The sequence below is a fragment of the Chelonia mydas genome, chromosome 8 (assembly GCF_015237465.2).
Source record: "Chelonia mydas isolate rCheMyd1 chromosome 8, rCheMyd1.pri.v2, whole genome shotgun sequence".
NCBI lineage: Eukaryota > Metazoa > Chordata > Testudines > Cheloniidae > Chelonia > Chelonia mydas.
The window spans coordinates 17,268,621-17,287,892 of NC_057854.1; the positions used below are offsets into that span (position 1 = coordinate 17,268,621).

The following is a 19,272-nucleotide window of genomic DNA, read 5'->3' on the forward strand; positions in this document are numbered from 1 at the left end:
CCTAATTCTGACACCTTTGCTCAGGCTGAGTTTTTTACCTTAACCCATAGGGAATCCCACTGATCTCTTACATAGTGAGATGCTATTTTATGTGGCTTAGGATGGCAGTGTCACGCTCTAAATGAACAATAATCTACTAAATCCATATAAAAAAGCCAACGAAATACAGGATGAAATCTTGGCCACATTGAAGGCAGTGGGAGTTTTGCCACTGACTTCAGTGGGGCCAGGATTTCATCCACAAACTATAACATGCACATTAATTACAGTGTACAAAATAAATCTCGAAAAGCCAGCGGTGCATTGTAAGTTGCCATTATTATTAATCAAAATTCTAAAGCCCTCATAAAAAAATCAGTGGGTTCCTTGTGGAGAAAGGTACTTATCGGAGGACAAAGCAAGGATATAGTCCCCTCTTTCACCAGGATTCCATCAGAGGGTACCTTGCAACAAACCTTTTCCTTGGCTGAATTTTCAAATGCACTACTAACCCTTTCCCCAGATGTGTACAGGAAAATGGAGAACATGCTGATGCAGAATTAAGAATAGGTCTAGCAATTAACTCACCTAGCAAAAGCCTCCTTGGAAAAGAATTCTATTTTTAAATCATTAATCATAAACATACACATTAGAGTTGGTTAGGGTTTTTGTGAGGCAGGGAGCTTAGTTTTGCACAAAAACTGGAAAAATATAGTTTTTTTTCCATTTAATTGTAAAGCTATTTTCGTGTGTGTGTGTGTGTGTGTGTGACGGTTGAATATATATTTAGAACATATATTCAACCAATTGTCACACACACATACTCTCTCTATATAAATATATTATATACATATACACATGACACAGCAAAAAGATGCAGTTTCTTCCTGAACGTGCAGCTCTTAGAATATGATAAATCATGGGAGGAGGGAGGAAGAAACTCCCTTCAAAGAGATATGGTCCTTTAATTTATATTATATGGTTATATAGCTCTCCTCATCTGCTGAAGATAAATTATTTAAACAAATTTTAAGAACATGCATGACACATCCATATACATATTAGAGCTGGCCTCTAATGTTCTCTCTCTCTAAAATCCAGTTTGCATAGCTTATAGTGCCTGATGCCCAGTGGTGTTTCTAAAGTGAGTGGCATCACTTTACTGAAAATGGAACACTGTTCCTATTGGCCCAATACTTAACTCTGCTAAAGATGCAACTTTGTGGAAATCCACTTGACCTGTCTCCTACCCAAGATGCTAAACTTGAGTTCAGCCCAAAGCTTTTGACAAAAATTGTCACTTTATTACTTTTTACAATGGGTTAATGAGAATCAAGTGCTGTGGGTTTTATACTTCATAAAATCTCACTTAAAAGAAAGGTAACAAAAAGCTTAATGGCAACAGAAGAGGAAATAAGAACTAAAAAGCTGGTGACAGCATAAATGAAGAAGAAAAGACCAGGAAGGTGGGGGGTGTGAGAGGTGAGAGAGCAGTCCAAGTAATTTCTCCATTCCATGTTATTTTGAATATTATTATTTAATATTTACATTACAGCAATACTCAGGGGCACCAATAAAAATGGGGCCACATTGTGCTAGACACTACAAAAAGACACAGTTATCTGCTGAATGATACGTTTGTGTTTATACAGAACCTTCTCATATGAGCAACAGCCTTTAACTAAGGTTCAGAAAAACCCAGGGAGGGAGGTATTGTTATCTCTCATTTTACTGATGCGAAAGTGAGGCACGAGGAGGTGAAGTGACTGTCCAAAGGCACACAGCTAGCAGCAGAGCTGGCCATGGAATCCAGAGCTAAGATTTTAAAGATTTACAAAACTGGATAGCTAAATTTAGGCACCTATATCTGTATTTAGGCATCTAAATAAATGGCCTGATTTTCAAAAGTGCCAAACTGCTATTGAAATGAGATTGGGTGGATGCTCAGAATTTAAAAAATCATTCTACTAATTTTGGTGCCTAAACATGGGCTTTAAAGCCTAATCAAACTTGTTGAATTTTCCTGTAAAAAAGTTTTGGTTTTTTTTAAATGGCCTTTTTTCAAAACCTAAACGTTTCACAAAAAGTCACTGACATTATCAGAATATTCTGATTTTTGTGACATTTTCAAAAAGACATTTTTAATTGATATTACAATTGGGAATTAATCCAAATTTTTATTAAAATTATTTTCAATATTATTAAGAAAACATGGGTTTTGGTAAGCAAAATATATTGATCATGGTTTAATAAATTATTTCAATTACAATTCCGGTAAAGAATGTATTCAAATATCCATAACATGCTAGAGAAAAATGGAGAATCGCTCCACTTCGAAGCCAGTGAAAGGAAAACACCTTCAACATTTTTTGACATTTTTCACAAAATTCTCTCCCTGTTTTTTGTCCAGCTCTAGAACTCAAGTTTAGGTACCTGAGCTGCAATTTTCAAAGTAGCCTTACGGAATTAGGCAATCAGGTATTCTGCTCCCAGTGTTGTACTCTAACCTCTAGACAACACCTCTTCTCTCTTGAGACCTAGGTTTTTCTGCTATAACTAGATAATAGACATCAGATGCATGGCTGTACTCAGAATGCCTATCATTAATATTAAAGAGGTTACTCATAAATACTGGTGTAAATAAACAGTAGCTCCAGGGAAGCCAGTGGACTTATTCTGGATTAACGTAGGTGTAACAGAGCGCAATGTGGTCTTCCATTAATATTTACAGTCATCTATTACTATTCTGCTGTCAAAATCAATTGTCATCAGACCTTTAAAGGTCTATATTCCCAACAGTGTACTGCGGTGTTTGTGAGTTTATTATGAGCAGATTATACTTGCTGGGACTGAAACTGTGTGACCTTTGAATCTAAAAGCAATTATTCTATTTCTTGAGTTAGCTTAAATCTCCACTCTCTACCAATCTTACTTGAGAGTGGCAATAACCACATTAACTCCCTCCCTTAAAATTAAAGGAGCTAAAGACATATGATAGGTCTCCACTAAGTTTCAAAGAATCATAGATATAGAGATGGAAAAGAGTTATTAGGTCATATAGTCCAGCCCCTTGCCAGTGCAGGATTCTTTGCTTTAGTATTGCTCCTTCAGGCCTCTAAGCTATATCAAGACAAGACCATAACAAACTCCCATTAGTCACCTGAATCAATCCCATGTGCATCGAAGAAACTAGACCCTTTAGTCTGCTGCCACAGAGTTTCTTCTGGCATTGGACCTTTGAAAGGAAAGGAACACGCAGAGTTAAATAATGTTTGTAATGCTGATTATACAAGTAAATTGGATGCATCTTCTTGTTGTACATTTATGCTTAGCATGGAATTAGAAAGGGTTGGATAAACATAGCTAACTCTGTTCACAGGTAATCACAAAACAACTGTAATATGATTCCCCAGAAATTTCAGTCAGTTTCTCAGTGTGTGAGTGTGTGTGTGTATGTGTGTAGGAGAGAATACATTTGAGGAACTCATCAATTCAGAATGTAAAAGCAAGTCCCTAATTCTGATCTCAATTACTCTGATATAAATCAGGGATTCTCCAGTAAAACCATAGGGCTTGATTTTCCTTTCACGGCAGTTTTACAGTGGCGTCACTATGATGACTTCACTGGAGCTGCTCCTGACTTATGCTGGTGTCAATGAGCGGAGAATGAGGCCCAGTTAAAACCAGCACTATAAGATCAGAATTAGGCCCCAAAACTTTATCTCTGACCAGAGCTTGGAAGATTTTTTTCCATTTCTTTCTTTTAAATAATTTGTGGGTCTATTACTTTGTAGTGATGTTTGGGTAACTTTGAGGACCTTGCAAGGAAATCTGTAAAGTCCAACATTAACAAACAGAAAAATCAATTTCATTAATGCAGTAGGGCTTTTTTCCCATTTTATTTAGGTGAAAAATGTTTGCACATGAAGCATGGTCTTTGGAGATTTATTAATCTCCTTATCCATGAGGCACAAATAGTTAGAACTTTCCATTGGGTGCTGAAGACGTACTGTGATGGACACTATCATTAAGCCTCAGGCCAACAGCCTTTTCTGTGAGGTAGGCAGTTTTAATCGTTAATAAGCCATTGTCTGGCCATGCTGAAAGAAAGGCAGAAGGCAATAGATGTGGTTTAATTAGGCCACAACTTAATACACTTAAAATAACAGAGTGCCTAGCAATAAATTGTACAGTGCAAGTCATCATCATTTCCTTAATCGTTTCGACATCATCCCCAACCTGGTCCCAGGCATCTCATAGCTGGGACCCCTCTGTCCCTCCCTTTTATGCGGGCTAAGAGGGGTGAGAAAAAGAGGAGGGTTGACTCCCCACTGTACCAGTTGTAGGAGCCCCAAACCCCTCTTCCTCAGGTCCCTTAAGGGAGGCTTTTGTTTAATGCTTTTTCGAATCCATTTTATCCTATAACCATACCCCTTTCAGAATGAATAATTGCACTGGACATCACATCTGCCACAGGTTTTATGTACTAAGACCAGTACCAGGTTTACAGTGGTGCCAATGGTGCCTTTGCGCTGGACCCACACTCAGAAGGGGCCCATTATGTCCGGTTGAAAAGCAGACCTGTCTGTGTTCGGTCAGCAGTGCTGACTGGACACTAGAAGTCTGCTTATAGGAGTAACCGCGATCAGCCTCCCTGCTAGGAGGACAGGAAGAGCAGCTGCTGCTGCCCGGAGGAGCTGCAGCTCAGCTGGAAACAGAGAGAACTGCCTCCCAAGGACCCAGCTCCAGTGGAGAGAGGTAGGTATCAGCTCCGCACTGCCCCGGAGCAGAGGGTGGGGGGAGATCCTGTCTGCTTTTTATTTTATTTTGGTTTTGCACCGTAAAAAGATAAACAAAAGAAATAGCTTTTTCAAGTCACCTCATACAAATACTGTAGTGCCATCTCTTTATCGTGAAAATGCAACTTACAAATGTAGATTTTTTTTGTTCATAACTGCACTCAAAAACAAAACAATGTAAAACTTTAGAGCCTACAAGTCCCCTCAGTCCTACTTCTTGGTCATCCAATTTCTAAGAGAAACAAGTTTGTTTACATTTATGAGAGATAATGCTGCGTGCTTCTTATTTACAATGTCACCTGCAAGTGAGAACAATCATTCACATGGCACTGTTGTAGCCGGTGTTGCAAGGTATTTACGTGCCAGATATGCTAAACATTTGTACACCACTTCATGCTTCCACTTGTTCATTGCATATTTTTAAATCTTCTTACAGTGTTAATATTTGTAATAAAAATAATAATATAAAGTGAGCACCATACACTTTGAACTCTGTGTTGTAATTGAAATCGATATATATTTGAAAATGTAGAAAAACATCCACAATATTTATAAAATAATTAAATTGACATTCTATTATTATTTAAGTGTGATTAAAACTGTGATTAATTACGATTATTATTTTTAGTTGTTTGACAGCCCTACTTAGCCACGTTTTAATCTATTACATGTGTGCCATGTTAATTTCATACCATTCTAAAATGGCATGCGGTACCAACTCAAATGCCTTATAGAAGTCTAAGTATATCATGTCAACACTATTACCATTATCAACCAAATTTATGATCTCATTAAAAAAAAAGATATCAACTTAGTTTGGCAGGATTTATTTTCCACAAAACCATGGGCTCCCTCATCAGACTACATCCCCCTGATGCACCATGGACTTCCATCTTGGTGAAGGGAGACAGTATGTGATGGCAGTCCCATGGGCACGGTGAATTACAGGAGATGATATGGCTGGGGAGCCTGGCCCATAGAGGAAAATGCAAACATAAAGCAACCGAACTACAATTCCCATGCACTATGCCAGTATATCTAAATGGAAATATTTTGTTTTTTGTCCCTAAAACTGAAAACTTCTGTTTTCAGGCATTTGTTGTTGTTGTTGTTGTTGTTTTCTAAAAAACTCCACAACCAGCCAACCAATCAACCAACCAACCAACAATTACAACAACCTTTTCCATAGAAAGCAGATTTTCAAGAACAATTTCATTTAACTGAAAACTCAATTTCCCATCAAAAACAGTTGAGGTGGAAAATTTTCGATCAGCCCAAGTAATTCACGGTGTGAAAGATATGGTGAGATGGTGAATTTAGCGCTAACAAAAAGTATCCCATAACAATAAATAGAAACAGACATATCAGTCCAATATCCACATGAATGTCCTAGATTTCCTTGCTTTATTGTGTCCTTTCCCAGCTCTCAGAGCTTTGTGTCCCACTCTTTTGCAGAAGTAAAGCCCAGTTTGTCTTCTAATCAAATGAAAACTGTTGGTGGCAGTAATTAAATCCCACCTTCCTTTCCTAAAGTGAAGATTTAAAATGCTTCTAGTTTACAATACAGCTTGTTGTCTTAAATCATCCCATAAAATAGATTAGAGAAATTGTATAATGTCCTGCCATCTTCAAGAGATTCAGTGATGCAAGACAAATGTTCAGGACAAAAAGAGACAATTTACCATATTCATGTGCTCTGTTTTGCTACTTTTGCCTTGATTTGCATGTAAACTACTTGGCTAAACAATGGGATAACAAGGACGCAAACTACTGTCCCCTTGTTCTGTTGATGGAAGTATTATTTCTTCATTTTCAAAGTCCTAAGTGGATAATTATTGTCCAATTAGACAATAGTCTCTAAGGTGCCACAAGTACTCCTTTTCTTTTTGCGAATACAGACTAACACGGCTGTTACTCTGAAACCTGTCCAATTAGACTTGCTATTAACCTCACAAGGACCATAAAATGGGAATAATAAAATTTACCTTGCACACAGTTATTGTGCAGATTAATTCACAATTAATATTTGCACAGCACTGTGAAAATTAAAAGAATTGCATAGCAGCTAAGTATAATCATTAATAATTAATCATTGTTAACACTGTTTTTATATTTATGACCTTAGAAACCCAGTGACTGGTTTGCATATCTGCTGCTTAGGCAATATCAGGGCGCACCTCTAAGTGTTTATTTCATATAAGCACCCAAACCCTGGATTCTTAGCCATACAGTTTGAATCCTGATTTGACAACACTCGAGCTAGAAATCAGGCATGAACAGTCTTACTTGTGGCAATAGTCACACATCTGCTCCTGCTCTTGGTCGAAACCTGGAAGTAAAGAGACATGCAAAATCAAATAGAATAGTTAATCCGACTTTTTCTAACTTCTAATGCGATTCAGTTCAGGTTTTATTCCAGTTTCACTAACTTTATATATTATCTGAACTGCTTCGCCCGTCTCTAATTCTTTGTAGTACAAGAGTAAAAAAGGCAATAGCTTTTCACCACCGGAGGCTGAGCTTGGTGAGTCTCTATCTCGTCCCCATTTGTCTGAATGACAAAATCACTGCATAATTTGGCAACAATTCAACACTGGTATCGTTCTGTGCACTAAAGAGCCCCCAAACTGGAATACAGCTGAGGTGTACCCACAACCTGTGAGATGATAGAAGGGAGACATTTGCACAGAAAGTGACTCTGTTACTTCAGGGGATAGTCATCCCCTAGTTTAACTCAACAAACCTGCGAAGGAGAAATGAATTAAGCTGAAATTCTCCCTTATTCTCTTCCTTCCTAATTTATCCTCTCCAAACAATAATATCCAAGGCAACATCAGATGCATGACCACGCTGTTTTCTTAAGGGACGATCTCATTTCTTCAAAGCGAAGCTTTGAATGGCAATTTGAAGGTCTCACCTGCACGGAGTACTAGTGGCTGAATTGCTGAGACTCATGCAGCTGGAGTCCAGCAGTCACGTGAAATTTCTGCAGAAGTTTGTGAAAGTCTGAACCTGTACAAAATTGGAAATGGAGGGAAGAGTCCATCAGCCAATGATGAGAGATGAACTCCACTGAAGGTGAACACATCACTCCAGATTTACACTACAGTAACAGAGATAAGAATCTGGCCCAGTAATTTTACATGTAAAATATGGCTCCTAACTCCCAACCTTCCTTATTTTTTGCAGTGTGTTTTCTTTACATTCTACCTTCCACTTGTATACAAGTGAGCTGAAACCTAGAAGTTTTCTGCTCTGGTATTCTGAGACTATAATAAGGGTTTCAGCAAATAACAGAGAAAAACTCATAACACATCTGAATGGTTTATGTCAAGAATCCTCTCTGAACTGAGTAGTGTATATGATTTCACTCAGTCTATGGGCAACAACATTGACAGTTACTCGCTCATAATAGCTGAGGGTTCACTACACCCTCAAACACAAGGATTTCCTTGTCAATATGGTAATAAAATAGAACATAATTTGGATTCACTATAATGTAGCACCTTTTATATTCAAAGTGTTTTGCTAAAATTAGACACAGTAGTGGTAGTGCAGGGACTGTGTATGCAAATACTGTAACCATCATGCATTCAGTATCAGCTCGCCACATTCTTGAACATTAGAGAAAAAGAAAAGAGAATAAAAATTAATATTGTTCAAGACAATCACTGCTCTTTTCAGAATTATTCAGGTATGCTTAACTTTCCTTTGGGCAGCCACCAGAGAGAGGCTGAAGGGAGTATGGTTTCCTGTGAAAGATGAATTGCAGAGTCAGCACCATTGGCTCTGAACCCCAGCCCTATTGCAGCACTTGAAACCACCAGGGTCTGATCCAGGGAGAAGAACTTGATGATATCTCTTCAGTGTTTAACCCCACAGGTGCGAGAGAGAATCTGAGTACAGCATCAACTGCTTGTGTGTTTGATGCACATTTATATAATCATGAACGGAGAACTGATAATGGCTGATTCGATGAGCACGTATAAAAAGGAGGCATGTGGTCCTCAGTTCAAGTAACCATTTTGTTTCTTCTAATTATGTATCATTGTTTAAAGGCTTTCGCGGTGAAGCTTTGTTCCTATCTGCCTTGTATTTAGTATGCCATTGAAGGTTTCTCACTGAGCAATTAGCAGCTGTAATCCAGACTAGTTTCCAGTATCCAAGAAGAATGTTTAATTGACTCACATCGCAGGGTCAGACACACACACACCCCTGCAAAAAGGTTCAGCTGACGCACCCGTAGTGGATATAGACAGCAGTCTGCTCTGGAACATTTTATGGTAATTGTGCAGAGCAGATGCTGTATAGAAAGAATTGCATTAGGAGAAGCTGGAATTATGCACTAAAAAAATACTTCCAAGAAATGGGATTTGGGAATAAAGGACTAAAAAAATATTTTGGTTTTCAATTCAAAATATTTCTTCTGATTGCTATCTATGATAATGACCCAATGGAAGCTACTAAGCTTCTACAGCATGCCACCAGTGACGAATTAATACTTTCTGTTGCCCTGGGCTGAAACTAATAATGTTGCCGTCCACACACCCCATCCACCTAAAGACAGGAATTTAAAAACATTCCCCCACACCTTGTATCTTAAACTAAGACATTAGAGCACCACCCAGTGGGTCATAACAAGGCTATGTTTATGTCACGGAGGTCACAGAATCTGTGACTTCCAGAGACCTCTGACATTTTCTGCTTCAGCCCCTGGTGTACGGGGAGATTTCAGCAAACCAGTAAAGTGCCTGAAACCACTATTGCTTATTGCCAAAAGCAGCCAAGTCAGCAGGCCGTAAATTGGCCATGCAACAGTCTCAGCTTAACCAAGGCAGGAGGGGAGGGGGTTTTGGGTGCCACAGAAAGGGCAGCTTGACCCCACGTCCTTTCTGATAAGAATTGTGTTGAAGTTGCTGATACATGCATTTTAGAAGAGTGGGTTGTGCCCTCAGGAATGTCTGTTAGGGCCTCAAGGCTGCAAACTCTGGGGGAAAAACCACACCTGGTTAATCAGTAATCAGAAGGAAACCTCTTGCTTGACCATTGACAATGCTTGCTTAACAAGTTTTCTTTAAGGGACATGTCATTGTATTACTAATATATAAATAAGGGGAAAAAGTTTGAGGTAGTTGGACTGGACTCTCCCTCTGGATACATCTTATGGTCCCCACTGGCAGACTGAAGTTTGGCCAATGGAAGCCTGTCGCTGTGCCACTGGAGAGCCCCACTCAGCTTCAGTAATTATTGAGGGTTGGGGGTGTTTTACTAACCTGTTGGGGACGTGTGTAAGTGCTTGAGACTAAGTAAAGTTTAGCTTTAAGTGAAAGTATTCTTGTGTTGTCCTGTTTGTGCCAGCCATCTATCAGTCGGACGCCGCGTCTCCCCTGATTTATTTCCTGACACCACCTTTCTCAGAGTAAAAGTTACCGAGAGCTTTGGGTTGAAAGAACCCCGGGTAACACTGGAACCTGGAACTGGAGCTGGCAGCCAGCGGGGCCCCGGTAGGGTTCCAGCAACGGGCAACAGCCTCCTCAGGGTCCCCCTGCAGGGTTCCAGCAACAGGTGACAGCCTTGTGGGGGGTGCGGCGTGGAACCCCACAGCTCCCAGCCACCACTGTGGCAGCAGAAACCATGGAGCTGCAGCAGCAAAAGTCACAGACAGTGTCACGGCTTCCATGAATTTTTGTTTATTGCCCGTGACCTGTCTGTTTATTGCCCGTGACCTTTTACTAAAAATAACCATGACAAAATCTTAGCCTTAGTCATAACAAAACACAACTGAGTACATTAAGATGGTGGATTTGACCTATATGGCCTATATGACTGGGACCAAATTCTAGGTCTTCACTACAAAATAGATATGTTTTTCCATTGAGTTAACTTGACTGAGCTATTGCAATATAAAATACTAGTGGAGACAAGGCACAGATAGTTTTCACCTCAGTGTACCTCAAGATAAACTCTAGCTAGAGGTTCTAGGTTAACCTCATGTAGCTACATCTAGATAAAAACTTACCTGTGACTTGTTTCCACTAGGATTTCACCATCTCGTTTTTACCGATTTGAGCACTCTTGATAGAAAACCCACCTTTTTTGCAATGAAGACGCAGCCTAAGATACTGCCTCTCATCTCCTGACATACTATCACAGTGGCAGTCAGAGGAAGTCTCTGATGAGCTTACATCCATTTCAGTAAAAGAGAGGGGATGGTTGGCCAGGTGTTCTCCATATGGTCTGTGATGCAGCTGCTTGAAACACAGAATTTCCATTTTGTGGGGGGAAATGTGCCATTTAAAAAAAAATTGACATTTCATTTCAAAACAAATTTTTCATTTTGAAATGTATTTATTTTAATATTACTTTTATTTCATGACATATCAGTAGTAGTGCAGAATAGAACACATCACATTATGACATGTCATATAATAGTCAAAATATCCTGACCTATCCTATTATTTTATTTCTAAAATCATTAAGGGCAACTGCTACATAGTACTGATTCTGACCTTATTTTCTAAAATGTCTCCTGTCTGTGTTGTAAAGAAACAATTTGACACTTTAATCTAGAAAATAAGAGAGGCACTCAGCGGAGTAGCTGTTTTCAATATCCTAGAAAAATGATTTCAGGATAGCACAAGGATTAAGAGGTATGGGCTTTGCAATCTGATGTACTGCTGGTTGATCATAGATTGAGTTGGTTGGACATATTACACTGTTTATATGTTTACATAGGTTTTTTTTGTTGCCTGGGGAATTTTAGTTGAGTCCTTTTGCAGGCCAACATTCGGGCGCCCTGTCAGCCACTTTCGTTTTAAATTAAAGAAAATAACCTCTGCTACTAACAGTGGTAATAAGTGTTTTTATTTATTCCTTAATGTATAAAATACATTTTTAGAAAAGTTCTTTTAATCTCTTTTATCTTATTTAAACAGTGGATTGTTTCCCTTGGCTTACTGTGGCCCAATCCTTGTTCCATGTGGCCCAGAGGTAAATACATCAGTATCTTTCAATGTTACAAATGGAAATAAAACCAAACACATTTTAGTTATTTCTGCTGCCATATACTATTTTTATGGCATCTGAAAGCAGCTGCCTGCTCTTTAAGCCCAAGGGTGATATCCTCAGCTGGTATAAATCAGCAAGAGTCCCATTGAAGTCAATAATCGATGCCAATTTACAGCAGCTGAGGATCTGGTTCCAACTCTATATTACAGCTGTATGATGCCTTTTTTGATAAAACACCTGGACTAGTGCCCAATACTCTGATTGTTAATTAGTAGGTCAGTACCTTTTCCCTTGCCACATGCTATGGACTTAGCAGATTTCAACTAGCCAGACAAATGTTGATGTGGTAAATTAATTTTAATATTTTCATACAAAGAAACGCTAAATTGTCTAGAGTATGCTACATTCCTGCCTGGACTGTAGCAAAGTGATCTGACTACTGGCCAATAGTTTGTATACTGAAGAAAGAAGGCAGTGATTAAGTAATTCTCCATCCCTGGAACGTCCTACCAACAATCACTTGAAATGAAAAGATCTATAGACAGAAATATTTGCATTGGTATCTGTAGTGCTGCTTATCCAACAAGAAGAGATTACTCTGTTGACTCATATAGGTACAGCAATTACATGTTAACAATTTATTAATTAAACCTTATTGGTATCATATTCCCAGTCTAAAAGAATACATCATTAAAATAATTAATAGCACAACTACAGCGGCTTGAAATTGCAATTATTCTTTGGCTCTAACAATCTATAGATGCAATGTTAGGTGCGTGTAGTTTGAATGCTGCAGCTGTGTTTGGAATTTGGGGTCGGGGTAACCGTGTACATTAAAGCTGAATGGTAATGGGAGTCCCACTGTGGAGTGGATGACATTAGTAGGAACAGCAGGCACTTGTTCATTAGGCTTCGGCCTACCATTGCTATGAGTACCACATGAATTAATAAACTGTCATTTAAGAGTAATTGCCAAACATTTTATCTGAATATCATGCTGGCTCTTCTGTGGAGATGAAGAGATGAAAGAGCTTGGGAAAGGGAATCTCTGTTTAAAAGAAAACACAGTAGGTGTATTAGCTTCAAAAACCTTATTGGCCACGGTTGTGGAAAGCAATTCAAAGACATGGGATTCCCCGGACTTCACAAATTGTCAGTGGCTGCATGTTATCACAGCCTGTTGACTAGAAGAACATATTCCCCCCTCCTCCCCCCAGCCCCCCGCACAGCTAATTCCATTTTGCTAATGGGCTCATTCCATTTTTAAACATGGCCATGTTTCAGAGCACACAGACAGGTATTCATCCACTCTGAGCAGGGATCAGAAAGGAGCAATAGAGACTAATTGGGGCTGCTTACGTGAGCAGGAGAAAGCGACAACTGCTAAGGGCTATGATAAGGGAGACTCTAATGAAAAGTGATCAACCAATACAGACTGCTTTTAAAAATGCAGATGAGTGAATGTAAAGAAAGACACTTGCAACCTGAGCATCGCAATTACAATGGAACAAATTCATATTCCAGTGCTCAGCTTCAGGAGCTGGTCACTAGATCCACTGGATCCTCCCCAGTAGGCTGTGCAGTCTTGTCTCTGAGACTGCTTCAGCCTATTCTCTTCTCTTCAGGCTTTCACACCATACTCATCCCTGCAGAAGGCACTTCTAATATCATGGTGAGGGGCTATGCCTGAAGAGCCTTACTAGATTAGGAGGACACACAGTGATGTAGCTCCCCTACCTCAGCTGTCATGTATCTGCTTGGGAACACGCTCAGCAACCGCAGCTGAGCATTGAAATGAGGTGTGACTGGACCCATACAGCTCGGGGCCCAAGCATCTTTATATTCAGAATCAACATGTTTTTAAAAGAAATGTTGACTGGATGATCACTTACCATTAGGGTCTCCTTTATGTTAACCCTTTCCATTATGAGGAAAGGATAAAATACAATGGCATGTTTTGCCTGGAGAAAAGAAGACGGAGGTGGTGGTGGGGAAAACCTGTTAACAGTCTTCCAATATGTTTAAGGGCTGTTATGAAGAGGACGGTGATCAATGGTTTCCCATGTCCAGGACAATAAGTGATGGGCTTAATCTGCAGCAAAGGAGATTTAGGTTAGATATTAGGAAAAACGTTCTAACTATAAGAGTAGTTAAATTCTGGAACAGACTTCCAAGAGAGGTTGTGGAATCCCCATCACTGGAAGTTTTAAAGAACAGGCTGGACAAACTCTTGTCAGCGATGGCCTTGGGTTACTTAGTCCTGCCTCAGCACAGGGGGTTGGACTTGATGACCTCTCAACAGGTCTCTTCCAGCCCCAAATTTCTATGATTCTAGGATTATCTATTGGTTGCATTCCCATTTGTGTGAATTGCAGGTTTTCCTTCGTGCGGATCAGACAAAGTCACCACTGAATAGACTTGTGTAGCTGGTTATCTTATAACTGATTTCTCTTCCATGCACCTCCAGTTTGGGAGAAAGTAACATTTACCAGTGATTTCTAGCTTACTTGAACTTGGGACTCTGATCCTATTGGGATCCAGGAAGTGGGCGGGCGGAAGCCCGCCCACTGCTAAAGGGTCCCCCCTGCCTAAAGGGGGATCCACAGAACCTGGAAGCCAAGTGATTTCGGGGGACAACTAATAAAATAACAGGAACAGGAGTGCGGTCAAAGGGTCAAACAAAGGGAACCTGATGGGGACACCAAGCAGAGAGCCCCAGACAGTGCCCACTGCTCCTCGAAGATGGCAAGGGAGTCAGTGGACGCTGCCCAGAGGAACTCTGCCCGGATGCATGAACGGATGGAGGATCAGAAATAGGCCCCACAGTCACAAGAGTCTCCTTTGGTCAACCTCCTCTCCCTGGTTTTATAGATGGCCATTTTAACCGGGGTCAGGAGGACGTTGACCAGGAGGTCCCGTGGTTTTGTGGGGCCATGGATAGGGAGCGCATAGATAAGGAGGTGAGGGGAAAAGTGTAGCCAGAAACGTAACAAAATATTTGTGAGGAGCCGGAATAGGGGCTGCAACCTGGCGCACTCCAAGCAAACGTGCGCCAGGGTCTCCCTCACGCTGCAGACTCTGATACTTGGCATGCTGATCATTCCCACTCTGAAAAGCATTTTTGGTGATCCTAACATATGGTAAAAAAAAAAAAACCCACTGTGTGCAAATTGAAAGTCGTGTGTAATTTGCAAGAGTTCTAACAGACTGCAAATAATTGATTAGGACAGAAAATATATAACCAGAATACTGAGTTGATAGCTTAGCCTTTTTAAGTACAGTATAAAAATATAGATAGAATCAAAGCCAATTGCAGAGCATTACACACAGAATAATAATATATATATACACACACACACACACACACACACGCCTTGAATCATAATTATAGAACATTTCCAGGACCTGAAAAGGTATTTTCTGGGTTGAAATAGAGTTTTCGGTTTGAAAATAATTTTTAAAAGAGAAAAAAACCCACATTTTTCTTCTTTAAATGAGCATCCAATTTTCTCTAAATGGCCTCCATTGAAGCCGTTGCCTTGCCTGCTTGAGGTTGTGGTTTCAGTTCAAGTATACGCACAATCGTGGACAATCCATAAAAGCGAGTGCTTAAGGCAGAATAGTTTCTGAAAAAAATATGCTCCAATTTACTTTTGTAAGCAGGCAGTAAACACAGAAATTATACTTTGCAGAAAGGGCCATTGTAGGAGAGAACCACGGAAGGTCACCTCTCCTACTGTGTTATTCATGCCTTTCCTTATTTCCCCCCGCCCTTTGTCCCTGTATCTGAATTGAGTGGCCCAAGACTTTCATCATCTCTGATTTAAGAAAGAACCAGAAAGAAAAGGATCTGGCTCATATGCAACAAGGGACATTAAGCCAGAGGGAGACATTCAACTTTCAGAGAGGCTGAGGAAACAGGTTGTTTTGATGGCTCAAAAATTAGATTGGTCAGGCATTTTAAATGAATTCACCGAACAACTGGAGTGTTTTATGATCAGATTATGCTTCAGTTTCAGTGGGGGTTAGTTACCTTTTAGCAGCCGAACCGGCAGTCTGGAGCTGCCCAGGGTTTTGGCTAGTTGGGAGGGTGGATTGTTAGCGCCCTCTGTCTTTGTGTGATCACCTTGCATTTATCCCATTTTTGGTCCAGAAAGCTAACGGTGAGAATAATGAGAAGACTTTCAAAAAACGGGAGAAATGAAAGGCAGCCATGTATTTACTGAACTCTAACATAATGGAAGGCACACACAAATATGGGAGGGTAGGTCTGAACATTTCCTGCAGCTCCACTATGACATCATTGCCTCGGTCCATTTCTTAATGTTATAAAATAATTTTGAATGCATTTAGGGAAAAGCTCAGCCACCTCCTCTGCTGCTACAGAGGGTCACCTGGCAGCAGAACCAGCATGGTTCTGCTAGACAGGGACGTGGGCATTCCCATCATGGAGCGGACACTGCGTGGCTGGACCCAGCAGGGATGAGGGGCAGGAGGTAGTACAGCACGGACAATCCAACACCACACAGATCCTCCTGTCTCTCTCCATCCCCATAGGGGTCTGCACAAAGGTCCAGGTAGGGTATTTCAACCTCTGAACTGAACTCATTTCCATGCAGCAGCTCCTTGGTTCTTCTGCATAGGTGGCGGGTATAACAGGGCAGGGCAGGCTAAGCCTCCCTCGGGGGAGCTGCAGCCACTTCTCTGCTATTTCAGCTCTGGGTTCTCACCCATCCCTCCCAGAGTGCCCAAATGCTGACGTGCATAATATTCTAATATGCAAAGCACCTTAATCCTGACCTGCAGCAAGTCCAAATTCTATTGCTAGGCCCGACATAGCTCTGCCAATGTATCTTAATTCTGCCTGAAATTCCACTAGCCATTCTCAGTCGGATCTTGGTTTCTAATTTTCTTAGATTGTGGGCTGGGTTTCGGATACAAGCAATGTACATTAGACTGAGATCACCCAGGCTTCATTTTATTTGTGGCGTTATCAGGATTTGAACTCATTTCTTCAAGCATGGAAGGCTAGAGCATCCAGAAATACTGACAGTGTCTGGTTCTGATATTTTTGGTAGGGCGAGAGCTTGAAAACATGTCTGCTTCATGGCCTACATTATGTTCAGAGATATCATGACTTAGATTTATCACTTCTTGCGGTTGTGACAATATTTGACCCATTGCAGAGCAATGTAATTGTGCTAATATGATGCTGATGAGGCCAGTGGTTCATCAGGAGTTGAATTATCACAATACAGGTGATTTTTCAGTGGCTAAATCAGAAACCCAACTGAGTTAAAGTGGTTGAGTTCACTCAGCCTCATTTAAAACCCAGCCTAAAAGCGCTATTATTTTAACAAGTTGCCATTGTTAATGTCATCATGTCCTTTTCAGAAAAACTGTTGTCCTAATTTGAAACAAGTGCTTCCTTTAGGGCTAATTAAGCTGACGAATAACACTTTAAAGAACGAGCGCAGTGAAGCTGGGGGCTCTGGAGAGGGCTGATTCTAGCTGCTCACAGCTGGGAGAATTATTTGCATCCCTTCCGCATGAGGATATGGAATGAGAGAAAAACAACATGTAATCATCTCCATAATAAACTTATTCTAAACAAGGTAATTCATAATTTGATGGTACACATGTACACACGAGTTTGTCATGGACATTGGCTAAGCTACCACTCAAACTACAAATCAAAGTTTACAGGAAATAGAGAAACCGATTCCCTGTGACATAGTAAGCAAACCTATTTGTATTCATTCACTCCTCCAAGTTTAGGCAATGTTCCCTCAAAACCAGACTGGCGATAGATGAACCTCAAAAGATTTATAGATCTGGTTTGGATGCTTATTGGACCTGAGGCTCGGTATGGAACAGTGTGTTTCAGTGGACAAGGCCCAGGACAGGGAGTCAGAAGTCCTGGCAGCTATCTCAGCTCAGCCTCTGCTGTGTGACTGTGGAGACGTCACTTCACTTCTCTCTGCCTCAGTTTCCCCATCCATAAAATCAGAATTTTGCTAGTTGCCCGCCTCTGTAAAGCAGGAATGAAAAAACATTTTCTTAACTCTGTCTGACCCTGACACGTGCCATATGAAAGGCTTCTTATATTGATGTAGAGTAGGTATTATTATAATACCATCCTCACTCTGTTCACCTGGTGAAGAGCCAGGCACAGTGTTGCACTGTGTTAACAGAATTATGATAATCATGGGGATAATACTACTTACCCCATACTGGTAAAGTGAAGTACACTTAATAATTAAAGATTGCTAAATGCTTTGAGGGACCTTAGTGGAAAGGTGCTTCTAGGAGATGTTGCAAAGTGCTCTGAAGCCAACAAAGAGACTCCCATTAACACCAACAGACTTTGGATCATGCCCTAGAAGTACACTTCTCTATTATTCATCCTGTAATTTCTTTCTCTTTTGTTGATCAGTATTACAGAGGTTCTGGTCAAAAGCCTCATACCTGGATGTTCCTGTAAATCAAGCCAGTGAGCATCCGCATGTTGTCCTTGTCTCTTTAAACAGATAATGATGATTCAAGCAAACATCCGTACACGAAAGCAGCCATAAATGAAATATTCACATGGGAATTTCAATTCCTGAATAACAGTCCTCACTGTTGAAAGCTATGAAAGGAGTTGTGACACAGGAGCCTATTGGTGGTTCACACCTAATTTACTGTTGTCATAACCAGTCTCTAAAAGGTGTCATATAAGGTATCACATATAAACTGGTAACACACTGATCCTGAAAATCATTGTGTGGTATATGTACAGGGAGTGTACACAGAGTTATAAATATGAGCTAGAATTATGTTCTTAAAATGTGTTTAGCAAGCAGTGAATAAGCCCAGGCTGCCCTAGGCAAAGGAATGTGTAGTTGCTTGTCTGACCAGCCTGGTGGTAAGAGACAATGAAGGTACATTTACATAAAAGGTTAACAAAGCCACCAGCCGAGTGGGGAAGATAGCCTCTTGACTATCAGATTGGGGTGGAGGAGACTGCAAAATGGTGTCATTCACTGGCAGACACAGCAAGCTGAGCCCCCAGGAGGGCCTCCTGCCTCCTGAAGCAAGATATAAACTTCAGATATCTTTGGAAGATACAGTAAAAGCTTTGTTATCTGGCATGTTGGGGGAATGGAGAGCGCCAGTTAGCCAAAAATTCCGGTTAACTAAGAGTTATACTTAGCAGTGAATTACCAATTTTCAAAGAATTAGAATACTATAAAATGAACAAACATTCCTATTCTTGCCATTTTCAGAACGTGTAAAAATGTGTTTTCATGTCAACACAACTCTCTTACGCTTCTCTCCATTGCTTTTTGCTGGTATTTTGGATGCCATAATTGTAGGCTGGCATTGATATTTTATGATAAACACAGGGCAATACAATGAGAGGTAAACCAACCGATCACAATGGTAGATACAAACAGAAAGAACAGCATTCTGCTCTTCTCGGCTAACTTGAGTGTAGTCCAAC

The 19,272-nt window shown here is 40.4% G+C and overlaps 1 long non-coding RNA gene across 1 annotated transcript; it reads right to left on the reverse strand.

Annotated features, from left to right (window-relative positions):
- Nucleotides 1-3,051: 3,051 nt before the first annotated feature.
- Nucleotides 3,052-7,778, reverse strand: LOC122466864. The gene is made up of 3 exons (XR_006292769.1): nucleotides 7,696-7,778; nucleotides 7,065-7,107; nucleotides 3,052-3,214 (listed from the first exon to the last, which is right to left on the reverse strand). It is a non-coding gene; the product is annotated as an uncharacterized LOC122466864 (long non-coding RNA).
- Nucleotides 7,779-19,272: the final 11,494 nt, after the last annotated feature.